The 12,102-nt window shown below is 41.1% G+C and overlaps 1 long non-coding RNA gene across 1 annotated transcript; it reads left to right on the top strand.

Moving 5' to 3' along the window:
* Window positions 1-1,382: 1,382 nt before the first annotated feature.
* Window positions 1,383-11,402, top strand: LOC137531704 (uncharacterized). Its single transcript, XR_011023714.1, has 3 exons — window positions 1,383-1,518; window positions 7,526-7,657; window positions 11,186-11,402. It is a non-coding gene; the product is annotated as an uncharacterized lncRNA (long non-coding RNA).
* Window positions 11,403-12,102: the final 700 nt, after the last annotated feature.

The following is a 12,102-nucleotide window of genomic DNA, read 5'->3' as shown; positions in this document are numbered from 1 at the left end:
GAGGACGATTTATCCAGCTTGTAAAAGATAATAGAGCAGAGAGAAGCTGCACTAATCTAAATAATACACAGGCAGTGTGCAGAGAGGGGCCTGGAGGAGGGAGATGCATCACAGAACCACAACACAGAAGAACTTGGCAGCCTTCCAGACACAGCCTGACAAGTCTGACAAGAGAGAGATAAGTTGATTTATTACAGAGATGGTGATAGTAGAACGTGCTGCAGTAAGCCAGAACACATTAGAATAGCTTTTGGAACTTGTAGGATGATAAAAAACAGGATGCAATTTTTGTTACGGAGTCTCTTTAAGTTATATTGTTTTGGTCTTACTTTATTCTCTCTGATCCAATTGATATAAAACAATATACAGTGAGGTTCTAATTGTAACATCAGAACTAAACTTTCAGAGGACCGTAATGCTCTATTCAATAGCAAATATCTATAAAGTGACTAATTAATCTTTGATTAGATCCTCATTGTCTTTGTTAAGAATAAGATCGAGAATGTTGCAGTAGAATGTTAGGAAAAATAAAGAGAAAAAAATCTTTGGAGGACACTTATAACAAAGTTATGTACTGTAACAAACTGTAGTTTAATTGATGTCTTTTCCTGATCTGATTTGTTTTGATTTCTGTTTGTTGCATCTTTCTCAATTCTCCAAATAAAAACTATTTTAAAAAAAAACCCACTGTACTCTTATCTGTGTCCGTGTTGGATACATTTTCTCTCACATTTAGTTTATGGGACCGCTATGGGACTTAGTTCCACAAACATGTAACATTCTAGTCCTGGAGACAGAGGGTGAAGGACAGCAATAAATGTTGCTGTCTCTGTCACTGCTGGACAGGTATCTCTACTTCCTGTCTGGTCAGGAAGTGATGGAAACTCTCACAAATGGAAACACAAGACAACAATAAAAATCCAAAATAGGTTCTATTCTCTTACCACACTATGTAAATCTAAATAACTTTTTCCACCTGGAAATAGAGTTTATATTTTATATAATACAATGCAAGTGTATGGAGTAAAGGGATAAGGTAGAGTGAGCAATAAAACTCTTCATTCGGTTGGTAAATGCGATTTAACAGTTTAATAATAAACATTTTAGTGATTTTATCAAGAAGGTGTCATTTCTGTTGATGAGCAGGGTGTTAGCTGTTCCCTGGGCAAGGCAGAAATGTGTAAAGTTCAGGAACACATAATTATATGCATTTATTCAAGCAGTAGATCTGTATCTAAAGTTAAGTATACTATTTGTATGATAATGATTCTTTTTATTTAGCTTGTTTCATATGATTAATACAAGAATCAACCAACAACAACAACAGATAAAAGGACAACTCCCTGATTTCTAATTTGTTACAGAATATAAATGCCCAGTTTGGTACTAGGCACACTAGGGAGATAACTCATACATCAGTCCTCAAGATGAAATCTCTGAATCTCAACATGCTGCTGGCCACCTTTCTCCTATCGCTACTAATCAGTTCAGCATCAGGATACTTAATTAGAAGACCACGTAAGTGCCTGCATATCACATAAATAATGAATGTTTTATTAGCAGCATGAGTACCTGTGCCCAAGCAAGCATACTATAGTAGTAGTTGTACAAGATATGGGTATCTTATATTATACTGATTTTTAAATGCTGGGGTGAGGAAGTGCAAAGGTACTGCTTTAACAGTCCTTCATATGCAATCAACATTGCTTACTGCAGTTTGGAGAATTACTGGTATTACCAATCAGGGTAGCATTTATATTATGATGTCAGGTTTTGGAAAAGAGAGAGATAAAGGAGGTAGCTAGGTGTGTATTTGTACTTGACTATAACACATTTATGTTTGCAATGAACAATGCAATTATAATGAATAATTATTGATTTAATGCAACTATAGCATCCATGCAAAACAAAAATCTTGAGAATGATCAATTAGCCGTGATTTGATTGATTTTTTTCAAATCAAATGTGGTAAATCATGTAATGAAATTCATTCTGACCAGATTGAACTGAATCTGCAGAAATACAGATGCACTAACAGAATCAAGTAATTGCTTAAAGCATTTTCCAATCATTTTCAAATTCATTGCATTGTTGCATTGAAAGTTAAACCTAAGTTAAATTCAATTTGAAAACACTGCAGCTGGATACAAAAGCATCTAAAGCAATAATTCACTTAAGGGGCCCATACACCTAACGATTTTCCCGCCGATATACAGCAGATTCGATCACTGTGATCGAATCTGCTGTGAAATCGTTGTGCAAACGCTGACAGAACGATCAATTTCTGTCTGAAATCAATCATTCCCGTTGATTCCCGTCGATCCGTCCGTGCAGAAGATTTTGCTCGATCACCGGCGAGTGTGTCGATAGCGGCGTTCGAATGTCCGACGTCCGACGCTAGCGGCAATACATTACCTGATCTGGCCGGCGCGTATCCCCGGTCTCCGCTGTCTTCTTCTCTGCGGTGGGCTCCGAGTCCGGCAGGCTTCACTGAACTTCCTGTCCCGGCAGGAAGTTTAAACAGTACAGTAGAGCGCCCTCTACGGTTTAAACTTCCCTGGCAGGAAGTTCAGTGAAGCCAGCCCGGACTCGGAGCCCAGTGCGGAAAAGTAGACAGCGGAGACTTGGGATATGCACCGGCGGAGCAGGTAATGTATGCGGGGGGGAGGGATCTATCTGTTGGTCGATCTGATGGCAAATCGACCAGCGTAAGGCTACCTTTACTTAAAAAATAATTCATTTAATTCAGCACGATAGGGAAGGGGGTTGCTATGCCAGAAGTCGTGGTAGCATCCAGGAGTGGTTTGAGGTCAAGTGGCCCTGGGCAAAAATTAATGTGGGGCCCCGTACATATCACACTGCACTAATAGTAAACTTGTGACTTGTGGGGCCCCTAAGGGACCTGAGGCCCTGGGCAATTGTCCAGTTGACCCTATGAAAGCACCCGCTTTGGCAGCAGTTGAAACATGGTTTGGTTACACTGCACCAAAAAAAAGCTTCTGGTTGCATATTAAAGAGAACCCGAGGTGTGTTTAAAGAATGTTATCTGCATACAGAGGCTGGATCTGCCTATACAGCCCAGCCTCTGTTGCTATCCTAAACCCCACTAAGGTTCCCCTGCACTCTGCAATCCCTCATAAATCACAGCCATGCTGTGAGGCTGTGTTTACATCTGTAGTGTCAGTCTCAGCTGCTCCCCCGCCTCCTGCATAGCTCCGGTCCCTGCCCCCGTCCCTTCCCTCCAATCAGCAGGGAGGGAAGGGATGAAGGCGGGGACTGGAGTTCTGCAGGAGGCGGGGAGAGCAGCAGACTGACACTATAGAGATAAACACAGCCAGCTCTGACAAGCTGTTTGTCAGCAGCGTGGCTGTGATTTATGAGGGATTGCAGAGTGCAGGGGGACCTTAGGGGGGTTTGGGATAGCAACAGAGGCTGGGCTGTATAGGCAGATCCAGCCTCTGTATGCAGATAATATTCTTCAAACCCACCTCGGGTTCTCTTTAAGGCTTATTGCCACGTTTAGATGCACTTACAGGGAATGGATACCCCCCCCCCCCCCTACTGCCCATATTGAGCACTTACAACCTCCCAGCAGGTCCATGGGAGTAGCAGACATGCACTGAATGACACTGGCTGAGTAAAAGGGGCTTCAATCTTTCAACAGGAAACCAGTGAAAAGCGGTATTTCCCCTTTACTTGGGTAGATTTCTTTTGAGTCTCTTATAACAGGTAAAAAGTTTCTCTCTAGAGTAGACACAATAAGTAAAAACCGGACATTGGTTATAAACCGCCCCTGTGATATTTAAAATTACAAAATGTAAATGTTTTGACTTAAGTTTAAAAATTACTATAGTTTTGAAATGAGCTACTCTGCCCTAGATTATCAGCAATGAGAAAAGAGTAGTATGTAGATGTAATATAAGCACATATGTATTAATAATCAATCAGCAGCCAGAGGTTTTCCAACAATGGAACAATATGTCAAAGATAAAAGATAATTCTCAGTGCTGTTTATTGCACTCCCGCAAACTGTGCAGCCTGCAGACACATTGAGCTCAATATTGGAGTTCATACACAGGGGGGTACACTCCATTGCAACAACTCAAAATCATTAAAAGAAAACACAAACTCACATCATGGGTCCATGCACACTGGACCCTTTTGCTTTAACCTATTTTAGTTTCTGGACGTAGAAACTACGTCCAGGAACCATGCGCATTCCCTTGGCCGATCACGCGCGTGCACGTGCGCTCCCGGCCCGCGGTTCGTTAGACAGGCAATCAGTGAATTGGGCTATGGTGCCCGATCACTGAATCCTCTCCTCCGCTGAAAAAGCGACAGCTTCTCTCGGAAGCTTCGCTTATTCTGGCTGTAGCGTCCCCCATGCGTCTCTCTAAGCGTATGTTACGCTTATGCTGGGAATACACGGTTCGTTTTTGCCTTCGTTTAAACCTTCGTTTCGATTGTGCCTTTTGTCCTTTTCGATCCCGAAATAATCAGTCATACGGTTAATATCACCACCCACGGGTTCGTTTTTTTTTCCGATTCTGATGGTTTCGTTTTTCCAATGATCGAAGGCTGCAAAGAAACGAAACGAAAATCCCTTTTTACAGGGACGGACTAGCATAAACGAATATATAATCGATCTGAACAGCCATCAAGCCTACCAATGGCTCGATTAGATGGATAAAGAGAGATAATATCAAACATGTTCGATCACTAGTCGTTCGTTTTTGGGGTCTATTAATCGAAACTATAATGAGATTATGACTATTTTCACATACGTTTTCAACACTCGATTCGTTTACCGAACGAATCGAAGGTTTAAACGAAGGCAAAAACGAACCGTGTATTCCCAGCATTAGAGTGATGTCATGTAAACAAACTCATGGCCGCCATCTTGTGGCCAAAAAGTAAAACTACAACTAAAAGTAAAAAAAATAAAACTCAACACACATTTACATTATAAAACTATTGTTTACATCCCACCCTCCCAAAACTACCCAAATAAAATGTTTAATATAAAAAAACAAAAAAAATTACAATAAAAAAAACAACATGTAAATATTTACCTAAGGGTCTAAACTTTTTAAATATCAATGTAAAGATAAAATATTTCTATATATTTTTTATTTTAAACTTGTAAATAGTGATAGATGCAAAACGGAAAAAAATGCACCTTTATTTCCAAATAAAATATTGTCGCCATACATTGTGATAGGGACATAATTTTAATGGTGTAATAACCGTTACATATGGGCAAATACAATATGTGAGTTTTAATTATGGAGGCATGTATTATTTTAAAACTATAATGGCTGAAAACTGAGAAATAATGTTTTTTTTCAGTTTTTTTCTTATTCTTCCTGTTAAAATGCATTTACAGTAAAGTGGCTTTTAGCAAAATGTACCCCCCAAAGAAAGCCTAATTGGTGGCGGAAAAAACAAGATATAGATCAGTTCATTGTGATAAGTAGTGATAAAGTTATAGGCTAATGAATGGGAGGTGAACATTGCTCAAGTGAAAACGACGAAACGCGAATGGGTTAAAATGCATCAATACACTATTGCACAATAACCAGTGTCAAGTGCTGAGAAAGTCACCAGACTGTAGTTCAAAGAATGCCCGTTCTCTTTCCTGACCAGGTTTTGGCCTTCCGCCATCATCAGAGGATAGGAGAACGAGTGTACACTGGCATTACATATACAGTAATTACCTTAGCTGATGATAATCCATTGTTCAAATGCTCCTTCACTGAGACAAACTACTAACTAATTAGAAGCATGCCTTTGGATGAGAGTAGTCAGCTGATCGCTAGTCTAAGTGCTCTAATTGGCCTTAATTGGTTTAGAGCACTTGGCACTTTACTGGTTATTGTGGAATAGTGTATTGATGTGTTTTAAGGCAAAAGGGTCCAGTGTGCATGGACCCCCGATGCAAGCAAGTTTGTGTTTTCTTTTAATGATTTCAAGTTGTTGCAATAAAGTGTACCCCCCTGTGTATGAACTCCTGCATATACCGTATGTTTTTGGGTGCCGGTCACTGTCTCCAGTATTGGGCACAAGTTGTCTGCAGGCTTCACAGTGTGCGGGAGTGCAATTGAGAGGGCTGACGATTATCTTTTATCAATGATAAAAGATTACCATACATTTTAGCACACAGATAATCAGTGGCTGGGTGCACACATGAGAGCACTGGCTCGGTACAGCAATGGCTGGGTAGGCATATGAGCACTTGTTGGAAACATATTATGAATACTGGTTCACATACAAGCATATAAACATATAAGCTCTAGCTTGATCCAAAAATGAGAACAATGGCTTGGCAAAAGTATGTGTATTGCCCAGGTACGGACTGACCATACGGGCACGCCCCAAGGGCCTGTTTTGAGGGGGGGCTCGCCAGAGCACCCTGAGCAGGAAGGGAGGCAGCCAGTGAAAGTGAGCGATGGGCACAGCGGCGGGGAAGGGGGGACGCCCCCCCCCCCTTCCCTCACCTTGGGGCCCCCTTTCCTGGCTCTCCCCTCCGGAATGTTTAAGTGTCAGCGCAGCAGCTGACAGCGGGCAGGAACTTACCGCTGTTACAGCCGTCGGAGGGAGCTCTGATCTGTGTGCTGCTAGTCTGGTCTACTCCAGACCAGACTAGCGGCGCACAGATCAGAGCTCCCTCCGGCGGCTGGAAGAAAAGCGGTAAGTCCCCGCCCGCTGTCAGCTGCTGCGCTGACACTTAAACTAAGTGTATTTTGGGAAACAGCTGCCAGATTATGTGTATTTTTGGGGAACCACTGCCAGATTGTGTATGTTGGGGGAACCGCTGCTTCCAAATTATGTGTATTTTGGGGGAACCACTGCTGCCAGATAGCATGTATTTTGGGTGATCCGCTGCCAGATTACGCATATTTTGGGGAACCGCTGCGAAATTATGTGTATCTGGGAGAATGCTGCCAGATTACGTCTATTTTGGGGGAACGACTGCCATATTATCTGTATTTTGGAGGAACCTCTGCCAAATTGCATGGATTTTTGGTGAAATGCTGTCAGATTACATGTATTTTGGGGGGAAACACTATGGCAGAGTTCAAAATTCCCTGGCAGACCTTTTACACCACTGCTAAGGTCATGTATATCTTGCCCCACCCATGACCATGCCCACATTCTGTTGCGTGACCACACCTATTTTTTGGCGCGGCGCAGGGGTTTTTATCAGTATAAAGTATCTGTTGTCAGTAAATTATTATACCTTAGTCTGTAAAAATATAACGTGAAAGGTGGGAAACACTGGTATGGGGGCCCCATAATCTCCTATTGCCTGGGTGCCCCATGAGTTGTCAGTTCGCCCCTGGTATTGCCTGCCTGGGTACACATATGGGTACTGACTGAACACACAAGTAGCATGTGCATCAAGAATATGGTTTTCTTGCTATTTCCTACAGAAATTATTTGCCTTTGAATTGCAATTTGCATATTTACAATTACAGGAGATTTTTATTTACTTCTTCTTTTTTTTCTTTCTTTAATCTTTTAGCATGTCCTTACAGTTCACCGGATATTAGCTGCCCTAGAGTGCATAATCTGTGCCTTAGAGATATAGAATGCGAGTCACCCAGCCAGAGTTGCTGCAATACTGGGTGCGGATTTGAGTGTGTAACTAATAACCGTAAGTACCGGTACTATTTATCTTGAGAAAACATCTGTTTATAACAACCATTCAATGCCTCAGAAAATAAGAAAATACTCAGAGTAATATTGTTTTTAATCTAGGTTTTAGTACTTCTACAATTGTTAAATGCTGGAGATAATTTTTTAGCTAAACTCAAAAATGATCTCCTGGGAGAAAACTCAGGAGAGTTAGTAAATAAGTGTCTGGAACGTTTAGTAGAGGTCCAAAAGCTGCCCACCTTATTTTATTCAGAAAGCGCAACTCCTCTGGTCCTGAGGTAAACAAACTGCTCATCTGTGTAAAAAAAAAGGTTAATTGTTAATAATTTATCTACATGAGTATAGATATTTAATAGACTTTTTATGTTTATATTATGGTACTATGACAAGTGTGGGCCTGAGATCATCCGCGAATCTCTACGTTTTGTTGTTGTGTCACCAGTATTTTTATCAGTGATGCAAAAGGTATCTCCAGCAAGGATTTTTTTTTTATACTTATCTGGGGTTTCCTTACTGTCCCATGTAGTTTGTGGGCTCCTTTGTGGGATTACTGCGTGGCTGTGTGTTTCCTTGGCTTTGGTCCCATAGCTGGGACCAAAACCATTTCTGCTGAAATTGATCAAAATTGATTTTGCTGAGTATGGTAGGAATCAATCACTATCAAAATTCCAATCAGATTGGGATTATTCATCTTTGCTTATTGGACCATAGTTGACACGTGTACTGCTAGCTTCAGTGTTCACCTTTAGTGTTCACTAGAGAGTAACAACCTAATAAAAGCCCTAACATTTACCCACTAAGTTCTAAACTAGCATAAAAAAAATTGTGATCCGAGAATGCCCATATGCAATTACATTTTTCTTATGAGTTTTTTCTTAAAGAGACTCTGTAACAATTTTTTCAGCCTTAGTTCTTCTATCCTATGAGTTCCTATGCCTGTTCTAATGTGCTGGGGCTTACTGCAGCTCTTCCTAATTACACTGTCTCTGTAATAAATCAATGTATCTTTCCTCTGTCCTGTTTGTCGGGCTAAGGCTTTGATTGTGTGGAATGTGCAGGGCTGCTTGTGATTGGTAGAAGCGATACACACCCTCTGCAGGCCCCCTGCATACTCACACACTATGCTTAGCTGAGCCTATTAGAAGCTGGTTAGTTTGTTTGTAAACACTGCCTAAAACTGTTAATTACAAGCCAGGATTGCAGCAGAGAGTGGCAGAAACAGCACAGATGGGCACAGGAGAAAATAAGGAATAGAATGGTATGCTTTTTAGTGTAAGAATATTAGAGTACAGATTCTCTTTAAGTGATATTTTCACAACTTGTCAATAAAATGCTTTTTAAATCACCCGCAAGCAAGAAAATACTTAAAATAGTTGTGATAGTACTTTTCACCTACTTTTTAGTACGTTTTCAATTGCAAAGTGCTAAAGAGTTATTCTAAATAGAAGATGAAAAAATATCTCCAGAAAACTCTGGAGAAAAAGTTAATTGCATATGGGCTAAGAAGGAGTTTGAGACCATTAGCAGTTATCAGGTGCTGAGTATTTCTCTTCTTTGATTTCCTTCTGTCTTGACCTACTTGGGTAAGGCTATGGGGTGTCTGTTTGGTGCATACATTGTATTTATTTAGGTATATTGCCACCATTTATTTGGGTTTGTAAAATGTATTAAGCTTTGAAATCTGTAAAAGAAATCTGTACATTAAACAGTCAAAATCATTAAAGCATAAATGCACTTCTTCCACTTCAAGTGGCCCTGTAATGACTCATAGCTGAACATAAAAAAATATTCAGGATACTCATTTTTAATATATACCATATTTTTTGGACCATAACAAGCACCTAGGGTAAAAAAAAAATATTTTAAACCTGGTGCATCTATGGTGCAGGGGCATCTTGTGAATCTTCTCCCCTTTATACCCCCAATTATTATGTCCCTCTTGTATCCACCTTGTGCCTTCTTTATTCCTCTTGTGTCTTCCTCTGTCCCCCGGTGTTCTCCTTTGCCCCCCTTATGACCTCCTCTGTACACCTGTGTCCTCCTTTGCCCCCATTATGAACTCCTCTGTCCCCCTGTATCTCCTCTGTTCCGCTGTGTCCTCCTTTGCTCCTTGCCCTCCTATGTCCCCCTGTGCCCTTCTCTGTCCGCCTGTGTCTCCTCATTACTTTGTGTCCCCTCTTTCTTCCTTTGCCACCCTATCTCCTTCTTTGTCCCCCTGTGTCTCTGGTATCTTCCTGTGTCCTCTCTGTCCAGTGTCCCCGGTTTCTCATCTGCACCCCTGTGCTCTCCTGTGTCCCCTCTGTCTGGTGTCCCCTATGTGCCATCTGCCCCCGTGTCCCCTCTATCCGGTCTCCATGTCCCCTTTGTGCCATGTGCCCTCCTGTGTCCCCTGTGTGCAGATGTCCCTTCCCCTGTGTCCCTTTTGTCCGGTGTCCAGACAGGGGGCAGATGCCATACAAGAGACACCCGACAGAGAGGAGTCAGGGCACATCAGAGACACAAGGCAGCAAAGAAGGACAGAGGGGGCACTTATGATGGACACCTTCAGACCATATGACGCACTGACTTTTCCCCCCTCACCTTTGGGGGTAAAAAGGCGTCTTATGGTCCGGACAGTAGTTATTCTGGTTTCAGCATCAGAAACATTCTTACATCTAAATATTGCTTTTATTGGTATGTAACATTTTATTCACTAAAGTTCCTTTTTAAGTGTGGTTAAAATGTGTAAAATGATGACTGAAATGATCATTAATTCAATATACTTGCATTACTGCATTACTTTTTCAAGACAAGCAAAACACTGTTTGCTTGAAGAAATCTTTCCTAACGCTCTCTGGACCCGATCCAATTCACTTTTTTTCTGCTACGTTTTCTCCTAGGAGATCATTTTTCATGTTCTGTTTAAAATAACTTTTCAGCACTTTGTAATTGAAAAAGTGCCAAAAAGTAGGCAAAAAATTATTCTATTTTCTTGCTTGTTGGTGTCTTAAAAGGCATTTTATTGATATATCACTTAGGAGAAAATGTGAATTGCATATGGGCCAATGTGTGCTGAACAGAGAGAGGGAAAAGAAGACTGTAGAAGCAGTAGGCAATAATCAGAAATTAGTACTTACTATAGCTAGTTTACTATTAGTATAAGTACAGAATAACAACTTATACTGGAGGTAAAATGTTGTATTATGGATACAGAGGTGCCAGAGGGATAAAAAGATCTAAAACATTAAAAAATGTGGAGGTAGTGGTAGACTTACCTCCTCTGGGCAGACACAAGAAAATGCCAATCAATTTTCAACAAAACTATTTATATACTCCAGTAAAAAAAAACAACGCATTTCGCAGGAGTGACCCGCTTCCTCAGGCAGTAAGATGGAGCATATACAAAACAGGTCTGGTACTATGCAGGCACCTCTGGAGGGAAAATGCTAGTATTCTAAATGGAGCTAAAATCAGAAATGCAAGAATATTGTATAAGCACACTAATGCTTCAAGGAATTCATAATTAGTTATATTTCTTTCTTTCTAGCATTTATGACTTTATTTGGCAATGTCTTTGGATATAAAGTTGGTTATGGAAAATGAAGACACATTATTATCACGATTCTACCTAATTCTGAACTCTGCAGCAAAACTGAGGATTCTACGAGAAACAAAATAAGGATGAGCAGAAATGTATTATTTTGCACATTATGTAAATATAAAACATTAATTAAAAAAAAAAAAAAGGTGAAATTTACAGAAAATTGAGTTGTGCTGTGTTGTCTGAGACTTCATTTTTTGTTGTTGTAATGTTTAGAACAAGAAAAGGCTAAGGTAACTTTCATGTCATTTCATATCTACTTCCTGAGTCATCTGTTCATGCTAATTATTTAGCTGTTTTTTATATCAATGTAATTAACATAAGGTATAGTAAAATGTCCAGTTTGCAGTCAGGCCACTGCAGCTTTAAGGGCTCGCTGCAGGGCTGTAGAACTCAGCACATAAGTGATCCCCCCCCCCCTTTTCTGCCCGCCAACAGAGCTTTCCTCTGATTGCTGCTGGCATGTTTATTTATTTTTTTATTTATTAACCGGTATTAACCACTTTACCCCCAGCGGTACGAATTTCTCCGCCCTTTTTTTTCCTCCTAAAAAACCAGGGACGGAGAAATCCGTACCTTCCGCGCTACCGCCGCTGTCCGCGCTCCCGCCGCTCGTGCGCGCGCACCCGCCGCTTGTGCACGTCGCCGCCCGCTCGCCCGGAGATCAATGAACGGGAAAATCCATTCCCGTTCGTTGATCTAGCCCCCGCAATGATCTGCTGCTTCTTTCAGAAACAGCGAGATCATTGTGCGTCTCCCAGCCTCCTACTGCTTCCTGTAAGCGTCCTTCCGGACGCTTACAGGTCGCATGTAAACAAACACTCTGTGGCCATCTTGTGGCCAAATAGTAAACTACACCATAA

This window comes from Hyperolius riggenbachi, chromosome 9 (genome assembly GCF_040937935.1).
Source record: "Hyperolius riggenbachi isolate aHypRig1 chromosome 9, aHypRig1.pri, whole genome shotgun sequence".
NCBI lineage: Eukaryota > Metazoa > Chordata > Amphibia > Anura > Hyperoliidae > Hyperolius > Hyperolius riggenbachi.
Note: the sequence above shows the minus strand (reverse complement) of the source record. Positions and strands in the feature narration are given on the sequence as shown.